The sequence below is a fragment of the Triturus cristatus genome, chromosome 2_1 (assembly GCF_964204655.1).
Source record: "Triturus cristatus chromosome 2_1, aTriCri1.1, whole genome shotgun sequence".
NCBI classification, from domain to species: Eukaryota; Metazoa; Chordata; class Amphibia; order Caudata; family Salamandridae; genus Triturus; species Triturus cristatus.
The window spans coordinates 218,470,419-218,490,344 of record NC_140581.1 but is presented as its reverse complement, the minus strand read 5'-3'; positions in this window follow the sequence as shown (position 1 = coordinate 218,490,344).

The following is a 19,926-nucleotide window of genomic DNA, read 5'->3' as shown; positions in this document are numbered from 1 at the left end:
TTAGTTGGTACCGGGTATACCGGTGCTGTCATGTCTCTCCCTCTAGAAGGGTGGGATCATACTCCCACACCAGTTACTGGTGTTTAAAACCAAACACGACATGTTTCCGTGCAGCCATCCCAAAGTTAGCATTTACCGTTTGGTTATAATATACTTAAGAGTATATGGTTTGGCTGCATCACAAACAACCCCGGAATAAAGGTTCCGAAGGCTGCAGAGGGGCTCTGCTCATGCATGGGCACCCTCTCACATAAAACCCAGCACTCTGCCTTCAGGATTGGTAAGGCCTGCCATAGGGGTGACTGATAGGTTTATATGTGCAGTGATATGAAGAGATTTAGTGAACCTATATCTCAGTAAAGGGTGCATGCACCACCTTACCCAGGCTGCAGTAACAGTCCTGTGGTGTCATTTTGGAAGGCTTCCCAGGGGTGGCATAATACATGCTGCAGCCCCTGGTAGGCCTCTGGGGTACCTATGCCCTGGGTACATAGTATAACATATAGTAGGGACTTACAAGGGTACCCCAGAATCCAATCTGGAGTGTACCTAAAGTACTGGTAATCAATTTAAAGGGGAAAGCAGATAGGCTGGGGTCCTGAATAGCAGGATTCCAGCCAAACTAAGTCATAAACCAGCATAACAACAGGAAAAAAAGTGAGGGCAATCATGCAGTCAGATTCCACCTTCCTACATGACCCATCAGCATGCAGGTGGCCCCTCAGTCACACCTACCCTTCCTTTGTGAGTGGCTGTCATAATAATAATATATAAACTTTATTGCGTGATTTAAAAGTAAACCATTGCAAATACAAACATTTAAAATTCAAGGTTAATTTAAGACGATAATTTCATAAAAAGTTGATATGTATGGATAATAAGGTAAAACTTCAGTTTAAAAAGTCATATTCAAAGGAGCCAGAAGCAGCAAGTGAAGATTTAGCAGCATTATTCCAATGGGGGATCGCAGACTCTGGACAGCTCAGTATGTTTTTTTGCAGCGCACTCCATAAATCTTACTAGGGCACAATTTAGTTTAGTGTTCCTAGGATCGAAACACGCCAAAACTGCTGCTCTACAGCTTCTAATCATGTTTCTATTCCAGTGATGCTTGAGTAAAGCCCGTCTCTCTGTCAATAGTAGAGGACACAGGCATATGATGTGTATAATGTCTTCTTTGGGAGACCCACAAAGTCGGCACTGTACTTTTCCATGTTCTCTTTTCCATTTTGGCCGATGTGTCAACAGATTGATGACTCCCAGTCTCAGTTTTAAAAAACTTAGTTTCGTCCGAGCACTAAACAATGTGGTAAGGTACGGCTGTGGGATTAGTAAGGTATAGGATTGAAGGGTCATCCACCCATGACTTCTTTTTGCGAGGCTGGCTTTGTCTTCCACTCTTGACAATTGTTTAGTGCTGATTTTCGCTAGCCTTTTGAATTCCTTCTGACTGGCATGCAGGATCCAGAGGTCATTTAGGCACAGAGTTTTTAAGCCTTTTGACCAATATTCGTGTCCTGCTCGCCATAAGTTGTTGTCAATGCAGGCCCACAAATGGTAACCTAAACTTCCCTCCTTTGATAACTTCAACTTGTGACAGCACACGAGGAAGGACATGGCTCTAGCCAGTCGTTGTTTGCAGATGCCAAATTCCAACCTGATTTGTGCAGGTGATGTGTGGTTTGGTAATTTAAACACGGACCTGTAGATATTAGTGATTATTTTATCCAGATGGTCACTGTCCAATCCTTTTAAAGCTTCACTGCCATAAGTTAGAGTGGGAATGATTTTTGCCTGAGCCACCTGAAGTGTGGGTGCAAGAGTAGGGCCTTGAAGTTTCTTTTGAATTATACCGATTGCAAAGGCAAGTGCCGTGCCCTTCCTTTTTTGCTCTTCTAGTTGGGATTTGTATTTTCCGTTGTTGTTAAAAGTGACACCAAGGTACCTTTGGCAGTTGGATTCGACAATGCATTCGTTATTCAGAGCCCAAGACAGCTTCTTTGCTTTCCTTGAATGCACCGCTAGAATTTTCGTCTTCCTGTTGTTAATGCGAAGCTCATTATTGTTGGAGTAGTCGGAAATAGCATCCAGAAGTCTTTGCATTCCGATCTTTGTTTTACTTAACAGTACCACGTCATCAGCATATAATAGGTTTGTCAGCGGCAAACCGGATAATTTAGGAGCGTGGGAATTGACCTTATTGAGAACTTCGGCAAGGTCGGCTAGGAATAGATTGAAAAGTATTGGGGCCAAGACACATCCCTGTTTGAGGCCTTTTTCTGTTGAAATCTGGCGAGACAGTCTTGAGCCGTCCCCGATCTTAATTCTAACCCATGTATCCTGGTGCAGGAGTTGTATGGCTCTTAGAAGGGCCTCTGGAATGTTGAAACTGGACAGCTTCTGCCATAATTTGCTTCTGTTGACATTGTCAAAGGCCGCTTGATAGTCGATAAACCCCATATAAAGTGAACAAGAGCAGAATTTAGCTTGGTCAATTAGGCATGAGAGGGACATGAGATTGACTGAAGTTCCAGTGTTTATTGTAAAGCCTGTTTGATTCGGGGGAATTATGGAGTTTTCCACAGCCCATGACCTAAGTGAGTTTAGCAGCACTCCCACAAAATACTTTGCTTCGTTGTCAATGAGTGCGATGAGGCGGTAATTCCCAGGAGATTTTTTGTCCCCGCCTTTAAAGATTGGTGCAAGGATAGATCCACGCCAGGAGGGCGGTATGATGTTGTTTTGGAGACATGTGCTGAAAAGGAGGCTTAGTTTCGCAGCCCAAAAAGTTGGATCTTCCTTGAACAAAACTTGAGGAATTCCCCCAGGGCCAGGCGCGCCATCCTGACGTCCTTTTTTTATTATTTTTTCAATTTCGCCCTTCTGGACTGGCACTAAGTTAGCGCAGCTCTGGATCGAATGAATTACTTTTATTGGTGCCATTTTGTGGCCGAGCTTTTTTGAAGAGTTTGAAGAGTTCTGATGAGATTCTGAGGCAGTCTCTGATTGTAGTAGTGTGTCCCTGAAAGGGGGATATTGATCATTAATGCGCAATTCCTGGTCATTGAAGTGGGAAGAAAGATATTCAACCCACTCTATTTCGAGAATGCTCGAGGAAGCGACTTTGGAAGAGCGTCCAGATGTACTATTGATTGTGCGCCAAAACCTGGCAGAGTTGTTTGATTTAATATCATACTGTAATTTGACCCAAAACAGGTTCCATTGGTTTTTGCGTAGTTCACGTTTAGCTTTCTTAAGATGATTACGTGCCTCTCTCAGTTTTTTTATTTTGCTGGGATCCGATGGGTCAGTTTTTAAAGCCCGCCATGAGCGATTCATTGCTCTTTTTGCAGATAGTATCTCACCGTTTGAGCGCGGCATGTTCTTTTGATCAATTTGGCTTGCATGTTTTGTTGGTTTCGCAAATCTATCCGTAAGTTCGGTAGCAAATATTGACCAGTTGGCACATATATTGCCCGAGCACGTTTGGCGCTTAATTATTTGTTTGGCCTCGGCTGATATGGATTGAAGATTCTTAAGGGAACATTTGATGCGTTTGAGGTTGATTGTGAGGCTCTCAGATGGCAAGTCCCTTACCTTTTTATGTTGTGTGAGGCCAGTCCTCAAAGTAATTTCTTGCGGGCAATGATCACTTTCTATTCTGTTTCCAAGACAGTATCCAGCTACTTGATGGAGCAAAGAGATGCTGACAAAGGTATAGTCGATTAATGAAGTGCCTTTTTTCGATAGGTAGGAGAATCGAGGTGGCTTGTCAGCAGGATAACGTCCGTTTAAAGCTCTTAGACCCAGATTTTCGAGGTTACCTTGTAGAGAACTTCCGTGAGAATCCTCCTTATGCCAACCCGGCTTGGCTTGCGGTGGGATCACCCAGATGCTATCGTGTGATTTGGTGACCTCATTTTTATGAAGAACTGACATTAACCACATGTTAAAGTCACCAGTGAGTAAAATTTCTGAATTTGGAAAACCTGTTTGGGCTCTTACTACTGATGCCGATACTTCATCTGCAAAGGATTTCCTGGATGCTGTATTTGGGCGAACATAGACGTTCATGAGTGTTAACCTCCATTTTTGGCCATTGTTCACGATAAGAGAGATTCCCACACATTGGAGGCGATTTGATGAGGCCGGCAAGTCCCAGGAAGTGACTGCGTTTTTTGTTGATATATAAACTGCTAGACCGCCACTCCCCCTTCCCGGACGATTCAGTTTGTGCGCTGGAATGTGGTGGATTTTGAAGCCTTCTAGAGGATGCGGTGCCATGAGCCATGTCTCTTGTAATAAGAGTATGTCAAAACCCCGAAGGTAGGGAATGGTAGTGTTGTCCTCGAGTTTGTTCGTGAGGCCATTTATGTTCCATGAACAGATTTTTAAAGGAATCTTATCGTAGCAGTCCACCCTGCTAGGATGTCAGCGTAAAAGACGGGTTGTATTCAGGGCGCCGGCCAGCCATGACCAAGAACCCACCTCGTCCAGATTCGTATTTGTTGTGAGTGGCTGTCTAGAGGGAATGCAGGAAGCCAACTGACATCCACCCCAAACATGTATTCCAGAGACAGGCAGTAGGCACCAAATGGTTACAGTAAGAAAATGGCAACTTTCTAAAAGTGACATTTTCAGAATTGCAATTAAAAAAACATGATGTGATTCCAGAGACACCAATATTGGAATCCAGTCTCTTTCCAATTGGAAATTACACTTATAAAATGTAATGTGGCCTTGCAGTAGTGAAACACAAATTTAAAAGTATTTCACTAGTAGGACATATAAAACTTAAAAGTATAGGTCCTGCTTTTTATATATACTGTCCCTGCCCCGTGGCTGTCGGGGGCCTACCTGAGGGGTGACCTATATGTAATAAAAAGGAAGGTTTGGGCCTGGTAAGTAGGTTAACTTTCCAGTTTGACATGGCAGTTTAAAACTACAGGCCAAGAATGCAATGGCAGTTACAGACAGGTGCTAGATAAGACAAGACAGTCCATGCTTGTACATGGATAGCTCCAATAAGGAGCAAGGGCCCTCACACACCCCGAAGGGTGTCATGCTTCATCATAGGGCAGCTCTTCGTTGGTCCGGCACTGCAATGCCCAACCGGCCGCACAGGGGGGCTCTTTGCGGGATGTCTTCTCGGTTTGCCATCGTGAAGTTAAAGGATGTTATAGTTCGTGCCTATGTGTAGTGAGTAGAAGCAGGATAGTGTGTGTGTGGTTAAAAATGGCTACTGATTTCTCCAAAGATAATTTATTGGCAGAGTACCTGGGCCATGAGTAAAAACACAGACTAAGGAGTCGTTGACTGAGGATGGAAAATTAAGCCTGCTTCAGTTATTGAATGAGTGAGTTGTGCAGGGGGTCGAAATGTTTCATGCCTTATTCAGTCCGTGTGGATCTAGACATTTCTTCAGGACCTATATATCCTCATCTACTCAAAGGGGGCGACGTGTAACGAGTCCAGAAAATAGGGGAGTCAAGTCCCCTTGAGTCAGGATTCAACAGAGACATGTTTGAAGCGTTACTTAAGCAGACCCACTAGTACCATTTAATGCGCAGGCCCTGGGCACATGTAGTGCACTTTTCTAGGGACGTATAAGTAAACTAAGTGTGTCAATTGTGGATAAGCCAATGTTACACAGAGAGCACTTGCACTTTAGCACTAGTTATCAGTGGTTATCAGTGGTAAAGTGTCCTGAGTCCTAAAGCCAATGAAAATGAATTCATCAAAAGGGGAAGAGGAAGGCAAAATGTTTAGAGGTGATCCTGCAGAAAGGGTCATTTCCAACAAAGGTTTTCTTAGGTGGAATTATGGAAGGATCATTAACAAGGGAGCAGCCCAGACCCGCATGGCTGGATTGGGGTTTGAAGACTTTTGCAGACCCATCTGGATTTCCGGGCAGGCCTGTGGTGGATCGGTCTACTCTGTTGAGGGGTGGTGCTCCCGTGGCCAAGAACCCGTACACTCTTTTCTATTTTTCTAGACTGACTCCCAATAGGGAAGCCTGGTAAGACTGCTGTGACTTCTCACTGTTGGTGCATGGACTGGTGATACTGTCTTCCTCCCACATCTTTTGTCCCTGCAGGTGGGCAGAAGTCATGAAAGTTGCTGGTGACACTTTATCGTGGATCCCTCAGCTTGTATGCAAGAGTTAGCTGAGAAAATTAATGTGAATTACAGGATACATTGATCATTACACTTTGACTGCACCTTGCAACCCCAGGTTTCTCTCGGGTTTACAACTGTCTGAAGGTTGCATGAACATCAGTTGCCCTGGGGCCTTCCCAAAGTGTGACAAGGGCTGTTGTCGGAAGCTACGCTCCCTTGAACCCCTTACGGTCTTACCCATCGCAGGACCTGCTCCTGGTCCTGGTGCGGAGCTATGCTGCCAGTGGAGCTGGAAAGGTTCTGGATTCCTAATGGGGAGAGTCGGAACTAAGCTAAAGCATAGTTGAACTAAAAATGATTAAATACCAGCTTGAACCCGGCTCAGCCTTCAGCACAGAACCCCCGGATTGGCAACCTGGAGGAGAGCCAAGCGGACTATCGGTGAAATAGCCCAGTCAACCACAGCCAGACATAAAACATGCCAGACAGTTAACACGTGCTGCCCCAATGCTGCCAAGCCAAGAAGCACACCAAATCACTGCCCAAACTACAATATGTATCATCTTTCTACACAATAAGAGAGCTCTTTTGTTACATATTGGGTTTCTAGTTGGTTAGGGTTGCACCTAAGCCAGGCAGAACCCCCCATTCTAGTCAAGGCAAGTAAGTTACACACCAAAGATAACCTGTGCTCACCCTCTGATAGCTTGCTGCAGAGCAGTCAGGCTTCTCATTAGAGGCAATGTGTAAAACGTTTGTGCTACATACTCACATAGAAGCACAATAAATACACCACAAAAGAGACTCCACACAGGATTAAATAAAAAATATATAGTATATTTAAGATAACACAAGACCAAAACAACATGAATCATAAATAATGTGCATCCAATGTAGTTTATTATGGAGTACTCGAGATCCTAGACAATGCAAGGCAAAAACAACATGCATCGTAGAATCAAGGCACACTTAAGGCAAGAAATGGAGCAGTGTATGACAAAAAAGCACATCAATCACCATGAAATTGTAGGGTGTAACACACCTGTGCTCCTATTAAACAGGGTAAGGTAATCAGGCATAAATCGTAGGCCACAGGACCATCGACATGCCTACTACATGTATTATGGTAATTTCAAGGTCTCTGTATGTGGCAAGTTTCTGATCAGGTGGACCTCGGTTGAGGACTTCCCCCTTAATACCACCAACAAAGAAGAAGTGCCACCAAGGTATGCGCCAAAATGGATACACACACACACACTTCGAGCACAGTGGCGTGTCCTCGCTGGGTCCCGCACCAAACAGTGAAAGGCAACTGCCTGCGAATGCTGCTAAACAAGCACAACCTTTCGTGTTTGTTATTTTTTAAAAGGGCCGGGCCACCCATGGAGGCACGCTGGATGACGGTGCCTCCATTTCAGCCCCCACTGAACCTTTTCATGTAAGGAAGGCAGGTGCAGCTTTCCCAGCTGTGCGGGCCGTTGCACGGTTCGCCACTCCCAAAGTGCAGGTGGGTGCGGCTTCCTGTACTGGGGCCAGTGCTGGCTGCACTCCTTTGTGTCTGCTGAGCCGGAGCAGCTGCACTTACGGGCGGGACCTCATGCTCTTGGAGTGACCAGTATTGCTGGGCAACTATCTGGCATCCACAGAAAGGCTTCCCTCGGCACTAAGACATTTCTTTCCCCTCTCAGAATACAGTGCCAGGGGACGCACCAAGCATTTGAGTCACACGTTCACTTTGCCAGCAATAAAATAAGGCCCTCAACACTCACTTTTTGATGGGTGCGGATTAGTGCTCACCACATGAGGTTTTAAGGTCAGACAGAAGAAAATTAAGTGCTCACCACACGCTAGTTTGAGGCCACCAGAAGCATAAGCAAACATAGCAGTCTCAGCTAGTTGGTTGTAATGGAATCTTCATGTGTTCCAAAGAAACCGGGACGGGGGCAAGCCAACCCGTCCCTGGAGAGCACTGGGGGGAACAAAGGAACATGCAGACAGGGAAGCAGCATCCCAATACACAAAGCAACTTGAAGCAGAGTTGCAGTCCCTCTAGCAGCTCAGTAGGTAGCAGGTTAGCACAATGAAGCAAAGTAGTCCAAATGGCAGTTCCTCCTGGCAGCACAGCAGTCCTCTAGCAATGTGCAGCATTGTCTAAAAACATGAGGTCAGACCTGTACTTATACTCCAAAATATCTTTGTTCAATGGGAAACTTCAAAGGGAACCTTTAAAAGTGCGTAATAAACCCTTTCAACCCAGCCCTGGCTCCAGACATCAGTAGGGAGTAAATCAGCTCTTTGTGTTTGGACAGGACACAGCCTATACAATTGTAAAGTGTGAACGCCCTCTCCTTCTTCCGGCCCAGGATGACAATCAGTATGCAGAAGAATGCAGATGTAACCCTGTCACACCTAATGCTTTTTGTGTGATGGCTGTCTGGAAAGAATGATAAAGTGCATCTGTCACCCAGGCCTAGATGTAGATTGGAGTCAGGCTGTATAGTATAAAGAGTCATAAGTACAGAGAAATGCCCACTTTCTAAAAGTGGCCTTTCTAAAATAGTATTGTAAAATCCAACCACACCAGTAAATAGGATTTCTCACTACCATTCTAAACATACCAAATATGGCAATACTGCTCCTTTCAGATCAGGAATTACCACTTAAAGATATAGAAGAGAATTCCCAATGTTAGCTTATGAGAGGAGTTGGCCTCACAGCAGTTAGAAACAAAATAGGCCGTTCGTCACTACCAGGATATGCCGCACATAATAGGCACATGTCCTTCCTTTTACTTACACAGCACCCTGCCCATAGGGCTACCTATGGTCTAACTTAGTGGTGACCCATGTGTAATAAAAGGGGAGTTTAAGGGTTGGCAGGTACTTTTAAATACCAAGTCAAAGTGGCAGTAAACTGTGCAAGCAGGCCCTGCAGTAACAGGCCTGAGATAGGTTGGAAGGCTACGTCTGTGCATGGCACAGGCAGTGCTGCAAACCCACTAGTATCATTTAATTTACAGGCCCTGGGTATATGGGATACCACTTTACAAGGGAGAGGAAGAGAAAAAGTTTGGGGATATCCCTGCAGAAGGGGCCTGGCCCAACATCTTTGAATAACGTGACCCCTCAGAATCAAGACTAGAGTTAATTGCATCCTTCGAACTCTGAGTAGACCCAACTCTCTTGTCAGAACTAAGAATCTTTACAACATGTAATTTGCTTTAAAACTGTTTTCTATATTAACAAGTTGTAATATTTAATATATTTGTTGAAAATATAAAAATAGAATAGAATGATAAAAATAATAACGCTAATACAGTAAAACAAAATAATTGCCTAGTCTTAGCTGTAGAAAAGCTTGGAAAAAAGCAAACCTCAATAAAAAAGTACCAGACGAGGTCCGGTGTGAATAACAGGTGGTTAAAATAATCTGGAGAAGTTAAAATGCAGATTAATTTAGCTCCATTTTTGGAACACATTTACAAATAAAGAGATAGAGCATATTGACAAATCCTGAACTAGGAAATAAAGGTAGTAGGATAATAATTTTTACTTGTTCTGGTATGCATACTTTTTTGGCTAAAGATTATATATTTTACAATTATAATTTGAAGTCTTAATGGACAGATTTAGACATCGGTGGTAGCTTCTGAAAACATTGATACACTAATTTATTTCATACGTGTAATTTACAATAGAGGAATCTTGGCCAGAAGTATTACCACTGCTCATAAATAAGACCCCTAAATGCACTGAATAATTGTATAAACTAATGTTTGTTTTAATTTTTGCAATTGATAGGGGTTCCTTTGAATTGAGCATATGTGTATGTGTGTGATATGCATTATGTAAGAGTAATAGCTTGCATAGAATATGATTAACTTGTAATTTAAATATTGTATGTAAGAATCTATGCTGAACCCCGTAATCATGCACAAATGTGTGAACAGTGAGTCTGCATCACATTTCGTCTGCATATTCATGACCTGTTGTTTTTTGTTCTTCCTGAAAACTTGCCCTCTTGCCTTGAATGGTACAAGGAAGAAATGCATGCAATCGATTGTAATTGTACCTGTTACAATGGAATATTTGAGCATGAACTTGATCCAAGGTTTAGCTATACTGTTCTTCATGCAACTCAGTTCTTTGTGAAAAACTGATGCACTGAGTTAGATGAAGGGAACTACTTTGTGTGTGGATGTTCTCCTTGTGAAAAAGATGCATGCCATAAGTAATAATGAAGTCAGCTTATGGCTGAAATGGGCTGACGCATTACCCCTTAATGCATGCTGTTGTGGGTGGAAGTAAAATGTGAATGCAATAATAGACTATTGGATGAAGTCTGTCTGAAAACTCCTATAAGTAAGGATGTTATTCACGTAATTTTAGTAAAATCAAAAGATCTTGCTTAACAGAGACCTAAAAACGGCAATTGGTCTGGCATTGGCTTTTGGCCGCTTGTCTTTGAGAAAGAATGCATGAACCTAAGAAGACAAGGAAGAAAGTAATCAAGAAAGAAAGGCAGACAGGGTTGCAAAGATAGATAAAGCTCACTGATTAGCTTATATTTAAAGTTCATGTGAGCTGAAGGCCCCCAAGTAAAATCTAAAAGAGAAAAAGAAGGAAAAAAGGTAAAAGAAGGAAAAAGAAATGAGGAAAGAAAGAAGGAAAAATGAAGTAAAAAATGAATGGAAAAAAGGAAAGAAAGTAGAAAGGAAAGAAGAAGTGAAGAAAAAAGAAATAACAAAGGAAAAAACAAAGAAGGTAAAAGCAGGAAAGGCAGAAAAAACAAAGAAGGAAAGAGGGAAGTGAAAAGAAGGATAGAAGAAGGAAAGAAAGTTGGAAAGAAAGAAGGAGAGAGAGAATGGGACAAAAGAAGGCAAACGGAGGAAAGAAGGAAAAAAGAAAGAAGGACAAAGGAAGAAAAGAAAAAGAAGAGATGGAAGGAAAGACAAGGGAAAAAGTAAAGAATGACTAAGGAAGGGAAAAAGTAAAGAAAGAAAGACAAAAAAGAAGGAAAAACAAGGATAGGTAGAAAGAAAGAGAAAAAACAAGAAAGAAAAAGAAGGCCGAAAAGAAGGAATGCAGGAAAGAAGGAAGACAAGAAAGAAATAAAAAAGAAGGAAAGAATGAAAGAGCGAAGGTAAGCGAAAGATGGCAAGAAAGAAGGAGTGCAGGAAAGAATGAACCTGAAGGTAAGAGGAAGAAGGCAGGAAAGAACGAAGGCAGCAGAAAAAGAAAACAAGAAAAAATACAGGGTTGCAAAGACAGATAGATAGAGTACACTGATTAGCTTATAGTCAGAGCTCATGTGAGCTGATCTGAAATAGCAGCAGTCAGATAAACAAGGCTGCTTCAAAAGAATTTACAACAGCATTAGCAGCAGCTGGGTTCTGATAAAGCTGTAATGTGTCCCGAGGTTGCATCCAAAATGTACTGCTATCACTATAGGCTCTAAATGCACAGACAATTCTGCTATCCAATTAAGCTTTAAACACAAAGACAGCCCTGTCGATACCAACAACAATTTTTAGGGGATACCAATATTTCTTTATGGGACCCAAAGAGCATAATTCAATAACCAATCAAACAAACAAAAACAAAAAAATTAGCCACATAACCCGGATGAAAGTTATACATGCACACAGCATGTATTAAGTTTAAAGTACATGGAACAATCTATGTACATGTCAATGGTTGGTTGCTCCAATATGTGCAAAGGTGTGATATGAGTGCTTGTGCAGAGTATTGAGGGAAGTCTAAATATAAAAATGATATGTATATAAATTGAAAAAACAATTAAAGAATTTACATAATTATAACTTTTTAAAATAATTAATATAAAAAAATGCAATTAATGTATTTATTCATTAAATTCCCACACTATACTCCCACATACCTAGCAGTCTACAATCATATAGTCAAAATAAAAAAGTTTATACAATTAACAAATTAAGTAATAAATAAAATAATTAATAATAATGAATAATTAATTGTGAATGATGACTTAAAAATAACTTCCCACCCTCTCCCACTAAAAACACAATAACCTAACCTATTATATAACATAAAATATATATTTATTAAACAATTTACATATTTATAAATCAATTACATATTGTAATTTAAGTTAATAATATTGGTATTTAGTATTTACCTAATTAACTTCCCACCCTATACCCCTACACACACAACAACCCACACCTAAAATATAACTTAAAAAATATATTTACACAATTTACATAATTAATTATCAATTAAATATTTAATTATAAATTAATTATTCATGATTTTTTACTTAATTAACTTCCCACCCAATACCCGTGCAAACCCAATAACCTGCACCTAAAATATAACTTGAAAAATATAATAATAACACAATGCACATAGTGAATTAGCAGTCAAATAATGAATAATATATGAACTATTAATCAGGTATTACTTTATTATCTTTCCACCCTATACTCCTAAAACCCCAACAACCTGCACCTACAATATTACTTAAAAAATATAATAATTACACAACTTACATAATTAATTATCAATTGAATAATTAATATTAAAAAATAATTAATAATTAATTATACTTAACTTCCCACCCTGTACCCCTTCAAACCTCACAACCCGCTACGACACTATATATTACAATTATAAATAACTTACAATTGTGAACTATATTTAAAAACATTAACAGAAATTATACAAACAATATATAACATATACAATTAAAATATGAATCAAAACATAAAGATACAACTATATTATTAAAAAAGGATACTGACAACACAGATATTTTGGAAAATGATATCAATTTCTTTAAAAAATCGATATTTTTGTCAACAATGTTTCTGCTTCACAATATTTATGTATCACGACATTAAAACTCAATATAAATGTAGCTCGATATTTCTGACTCGATATTTTGCCCAAATACCGACTGAAGTAGGCTGACCTCTAACCTCATACTGTATCCTGTGGTGGGCATAAGCAAAAAGTGAATGACACAACAACAGACCAATGGATGAAGAGTGTCTGAAAGCTGCTTTAAGTGAGTAAGTATATTATGCATATCATTTTAGTAAAATCAAAAGGTCTTGGCTAACACCAGACCTAAACATTGCATTGCACCAGATCTACATAGGGTCACGAGTCGAAGTGATTGATGTTTCTCGTGCAAAAAAATCAGCATTGTTGTATGAGACAAAGGCGAGGCAGCAATATATAGCATGGAATTTGTACTGACAGTATAACATTCACAAGAAATTCTGACACAAAAATACCCCTAAAATAGTAAGTGATGTAAGATCTATGATTTTGCATAAATCCAAAGGGGGTTTGTGATGTTCCGCCCCAGATATGCCTACATTAATGAGAGGACGGCAAGAATGAAAACAGATCTGGCCCTCCACGAGGGTGAAATTAGGTGCTACAAGTCTGTAGTTGATCAACCCTGCAGTCTGAACCACTTTGCACCGTAAAGCACCACTTAAAGTTGCATGAGCACCCACACAATGTGTTAGATCTGGACTGAAGCCAAAAGCAGATGTGCTTGTGTACCCATCACACAGGTTCATCCTTCAACCGATTCAGGAAGCTGGAGTAGTGAAGCTGTCAGCATTCTAGTGTCAATATCCCAATGCCCTGGAAAGAACTGGTGTCCCAAAAGTGAAGGACATGCACAATCCTGGTAGTGTTTCTGTCCCATTCTACTTGCTGGATATGACATCACCTGCTGTGAGACAAGATGAAAGTGATGTTGTCCATCCCCGTGGTTTGCTCAGAGCGGTGTTCCTTGGTTTCTCCTGTGAGTTTGCACTGTTAGATATTTGTGGCACGGCCAACATGTGCTCGGTGTTAATATTTGTCGGTAATTGCACATGCTACAACCTTCATGTGGCCTAGCTTGATAAGGGGCTATTTTCCTAATGCCAAATTAACGCTAGAAGTGTTATCCTTGGCAGTATATACTGTATGCATTATTTTCCACACACATTATTTTTCTACCATGCATTTTACACTCTGATGTGTCATGTCTTCACAATGGTACAGCTGCAAAGGTGGTGAGGGACTCTCGAACTACAGTACATAATACGTGCAGAACTCCCTTAATTCCCACCGTGTCCCAAAGTAGGGCGTTAATCAGGGTAAGGAAGGTCCCATTTGAGACTGTGCACAGTAATAGGGGGAGAGAAGCTGAGGATGTACCTGTGGTTCTTGTGCCTGCTGGACCAATCAAACCACAGAGAGCATCTCCCGTGGACGCGGACATTTCGTGGCAGGTATTGTAGCCGCTCCTGCAACAGGGCCACTTGAAAACATGTGCACTTCGCTCATGCAAGCCCTGGCCCTTTTCTATTAGATGTATCCGTCGATTTATTTATTAGCATTTTTCTACGGTGTGAACTAAAGCAATGGGGGGGGGGGGGGGTTGGTGCACTTTTTTTTTTTTTTTTTTTTTTTGAATGGCGGTGTCTTGTGTTTGAAAGCTTTATTAAAGAGTTGATGACAAAAGAGAGATATCAGCATACATTGCAATAATACAGAAACCATTGAGAAACTTAACACTGCTAATATCACTATTAGAAACCACAAAGCATTTTAAGAGAATTTTTAACATTGAGGGAGGCAATGGGAGGGATAGGATAAGGGAGGAAAAGAGGGGGAGAGGGAAAGGAAGATATAAAGATAATAATATAAACCATACAATATCTAAAAATTACGACACATATTCAAATTGTAAAAGTCGTAAAAAATCGGCGATGCGAAATTACCATCATAAAACAAGCAATAATATTAAACAAAACTTATACTGAATAGCAAAAGGAGAGAGTTCCAGACGTTCAAGGAGGTTTAAAATTTTCTGCATTGAGACATATAGGTTTCTTTAGGGCCAAGCAGTCCAAATACGTGGTGAGAGGCAACCAGAAAAAATCAACATTACGAGCAGGTTTACAAGTGGAGGCAAAGGAGACGTCCAATCTGTGAAAGTGGCATAATGAATTCCACCAGCCTTGTAAGGAGATAGAAGCTAGAGATTTCCAGTTGGAAGAAATATGTTGGAAGGCAAGCGCAAGCGTCAGGTCAAAGAGACCGTGTAGATGAGCGGGGAGATTCAAGGAGTCAGAAAGGCTACCCAAAAAGAGAAATGAGTGTGTAAAATAGGAAGGAAGGGGGAAGATACGAGAAAGGCATGACCACACTTTCCCCCAAAAGGTAGAGACAACAGGGCACAGAAAAAACATGTGGAAAAGGTCAGCATCAGAAGAAGAACAAGTCCAGCATTTAGAGTCAGAGGAGGGAGAAAAGCGGGATAAAGAAAGAGGAGAAAGGTAGAGCCTGTGATACAGATAAAATAAGGATTGAGTAAGAGAAGCAGAGCGGGAGATTTTTAGAGATCTGGACCACAGCTTATCCCAAAGAGTAGTTGACCAAGTACAACAAAAATCCGTTTCCCAAGAAAGCTCCACTTTAGATTTGACACGATTGGGATTAGGAGATACAAGAGATTTGTAGATGAGAGATGCTTTAGGGAGTGTAGCAAGAATATTAAGAAGAGAAGGAGGAGGCGACGATGATGATGAAGAACGGAGAGAGTAAAAACGGTCAAGGATAATTGCCATGAGGGTTGTGAATTTCCGCAAAAAGGAGCGAGGGCACCGAAATAAAAGTTGAAACTGGGGAAAAGAGCAAGGAGATACACCATCAAAAAGTTGGTTGACCCACATTACGCCCTTTACCCTCCATGCTTTCCAAAAAATGGGTCTATTTTTTAAAAGGATAAGAGAGTTATACCAAATAGGAGAATTTAAGAAGGATGTACGTGTGACCTCGGAGGGAAGAACCAAAGGACTTAAAAGAGAAGAGGTATGTTTGAATAGGGGGCAAAGAGAAAAAGGATTCCTGGAAGAGAATCGCATCACCTCAGCAAAGGAGAAGGGTAATAGTAAAGACTGCTCAATAAGAAGCCAGAGGGGCGTGAAAGGAGAGAGAGTTGATGAGATCCATCTCGAGGCCTGACGTAAAGAAAAGGATCTATGATAAAGACGGAAATCAGGGAAGTTAACCCCACCATTAGATTTAGGCTTACGGAGGGTGGCAATGGAAATTCTGGATTTCTTACCTTTCCAGAGAAAACGAGAAAGAAGAGAATCAATTTTTTTAAAGTAAAATGTAGGGATGTGAACCGGTAGCATAGAGAAGGTATAAATTAAAATAGGGGCGATCATCATTTTAATTGAATCCAAACGACCCCACCAGGAGAGAAAGAGGGGATTCCAGGCTGAGAGCGACTGATCAATCCTGGAAATAACTGCCGACAAATTCAATTTAACCGAGGATGAGATGGAATTGGAAAACAGAATGCCAAGGTACTTAATCTTGGAGCTACTCCAGGCAAAACCAGTAGCAGAGAAAAGATGGGGAAGACAGGATGAGGTGAGAGGGAGAATTTCGGTTTTGTCCGAGTTGATCTTATAACCGGAGACCAAAGAAAAGGAGTGAAACTCGGATAATAAGGGGGGGACGGAGGACTCAGGGTCAGAGATAAATAGTAAGATGTCATCCGCATAGGCAGAAAGTTTCAATTGATTAGAGCCATATGGGAAACCAGAAATGGAAGTGTTATTGCGAATGGAGGATAAGAAGGGTTCTAGAGATAAGACAAAAAGAAGTGGGGAAAGAGGACAACCTTGGCGAACACCCCTCTGAAGATTAAAAGATGGAGAGAGTTGTCCATTCACAAGTACCGAGGCCTTGGGGGCAGAATATAGGAGAGAGACAAGGGATATAAATTTGGGACCAAAGCCATGCCACCGCAATGAAGCGAACAAAAAAGACCAGTCAACCCTGTCAAAGGCCTTCTCTGCGTCAACAGAGATAGCAGCAAGAGGGGTTGAAAGTGAGGGAGCTTTATTTAGGACGTTAAGAAGAAGGCGAGAGTTGTACGAAGTAAGCCTGCCCTTAACGAAGCCGCATTGCTCTTTGCCAATGAGGTGAGGCATAAGGGGGTCTAGGCGCATTGCAAGTAATTTGGCAAAGATTTTGTAGTCTACATTGACTAACGAAATCGGTCGGTAATTTTTACAAAACTGGTGGTCGCGACCTTCTTTGGGGATCAGACAGATGGAAGCATCTTGAAAAGTGCCTTCATCCTTGCCAGATGAGGAAAATGATTGAAAGAGGGTTAAAAGTTTAGGTAGTAATATGTCTGAAAAATGTAAATAAAATTCCACAGGAAAGCCGTCAGGGCCAGGGGTCTTCCCTTTAGTAAGGGCTGACAAGGCTGCCGAGAGTTCATGGAGAGAGAGATCGAGGTCAAGGTCCGGAAAATTCAGGTGAGAATTAGACGGTGTAGGGAGCTTCTCAAAATAACTCTGAATAAGGGAAGGAGTGGGAGGACACTCTGGGGTATAGAGATTCTGATAGAACAATTGAAACTGCTCAAGGATTTCTTTGTCTTTGTGGAGAAGAGTGCCAGCAGAAGAATATATAGAGTCTATAAGAGTGCGCTCCTTACGGGACTTGAGATAATTGGCCAAGAGCTTACCAGATTTATTGCGACCTCCGTAATACCGTGCACTACTGCGAAGGAGAATCGAAGAAGCATTATCTGTAGTTAATTTGTTGAATTCTAACTTAGCTCGCAGGAGATCCGGTGACATAAATTTATCAGAAGAAGTGTAGAACTGGTGCTCCAGAGTTTTTATATGAGCCAGGGAGGATTTCCGCTTTTGAGTAAACTGTTTCTTCTTCCGAGAGACAAAGTCAATGATGAAACCCCTCGCGGAGGCTTTAAAGGAGTCCCACAGAGTGTGAGGGGAAATACTAGGGTCTGAATTAAGAGAGAAAAATTCCTCAACGAAAGAGCGAAAAGAAGAAGAAAAATTGGGATCAGTGAGGAGTGCACTGTTAAAGCGCCAACGGGAAGGTTTAGGCTGTGGTGGGAGTAGGTCAAAATCTGTCACGATGGGAGCGTGGTCCGAGATGACAATAGATTCAATGGAAGAAGACAGAACGTTCTGAGACAAAGAATTAGAGAGGAAAATATAGTCAAGACGAGAGAAGGATGAGTGAGGAGGAGAGAAAAAGGAATAGTCCAACGTGTCAGGGTGTGAAAGACGCCAAGAGTCAATAAGATGTGATTGTGAAATAGTATTAAGAAATTGTTTGTGGGGTTTATGTGGTGTGAAACGGACTGTGGATTTGCGGTCGAGGAACGGATCAACAATCTGGTTGCAGTCACCACCAAAAACAAATGATACATCCTTATGTTGAACACATTTCTCTGTAATCAAAGGCCAAAAAGAACAGTCTGCTTGTACAGGCCCATAGACATTAAAAACAGTCAAAGGAATCGAGTTTATCAATAATTTAGCCAGTACCCAACGACCTTCAGAGTCCGTCTCCTGGGACAAAACCGTACATTTAAGCCTCTTGTGACAAAGGATAGCAACTCCATTCTTTTTGTTGTCAGAGGGTGAAAATAAGACTGTACCCACCCAACTTCTTTTTAACTTCAGAGATTCAACATCATTAAGGTGAGTTTCTTGCAAGAGAGCAATATCTGGATTGTAGGAGGCCAAATGGGACAAAACTCTCTGCCGCTTAATGGGGTTAATAAAACCTTTTACATTCCATGTAATAACTTTGAATTAACAAATAACATAAAATCAAATAGGACAGAAGAAGTAAAGAAGAAGAGGCATACGCAAAAGACAAATCGAAAAGGAGAAAACTTTGAGAAATATCGGTGAAATAGGTTGAGAAGAGAGGAAAAAAGGTGAATAGAAACAAAGGAGAATCGGAATTGATCAACTAGTACAGGGAAGAGAAAAGGATAAAGGAAACGGGAAAGGAAAGTAAGTACAAGGAGAGACAGCACATATCCCAAAGGGACGACTGAGGAGAACATACCTGAGGGGAGTACGAAATAGGACAACGGGGAAATGGCGACACTCAACGAGACAGATCCCCCAAGACGGGAGACCAGGCCGGATCGCACCGGAACAAAGAACATAACCGAAGAGCCAGGTTGAGAGGAAGTCGGTCCATCTAGGTAAATGAATAAAGAATGAGTAACATATTGAGAACATGAAGACATAATATGACGAACCAAGGGCGAAAATTCAAATGTTAAAGGGCAAAAAACTGGACACAATTCTTAGACAAAGGTATGAGGGAATTTGAAGTTAGAAACATGTGAGTAAGAAAAACATATTTATAATCTAATACGTAGAAAATTAATAAACGGAAACAGAGACAGGGACAGAAATGGATGACCTGTAAGGGAAGCAAAAGTTAGACATTTCAAGTAATCTGAAAGTGTAAAACAATTAAACAATCAGCCACAAGAAGAGGAGGAGGTCTCCATAGCAGAATTAGAACGGATATGAATGAAATGTTTGAGTTCAGCAGGATCCTGGAAGGTCCAAGTCTGATTCTGTAACGTAACTTTGAAAGTGCATGGGTGAAATAAACCAAATCTAGCACCAAGGGACCTCAACGGAGCTCGCAGGGACAAAAATTCCTTCCGACGAGAGGCAGTAGCATTTGAAACATCTTGGGAAAGATATACTCTCTGACCCAACCAGGAGATCTGACGCTTGGCTCTGGACGCTGAAAGGACAGAGAGAAGGTCTGTGAACTTTAAAAAAAGGATAATGACTCCCCTTGGCCTGGTTGACGTGGATGAGCGAGGACCAAGTCTATGCGCTCTCTGAATATTGAGGGAGGTGGTGGATGGCATATCCAAAAGCTTCGGGAGAAAGGAGGAGAAAAAGAGCACAGGGTCGTCCCCTTCTAAAGATTC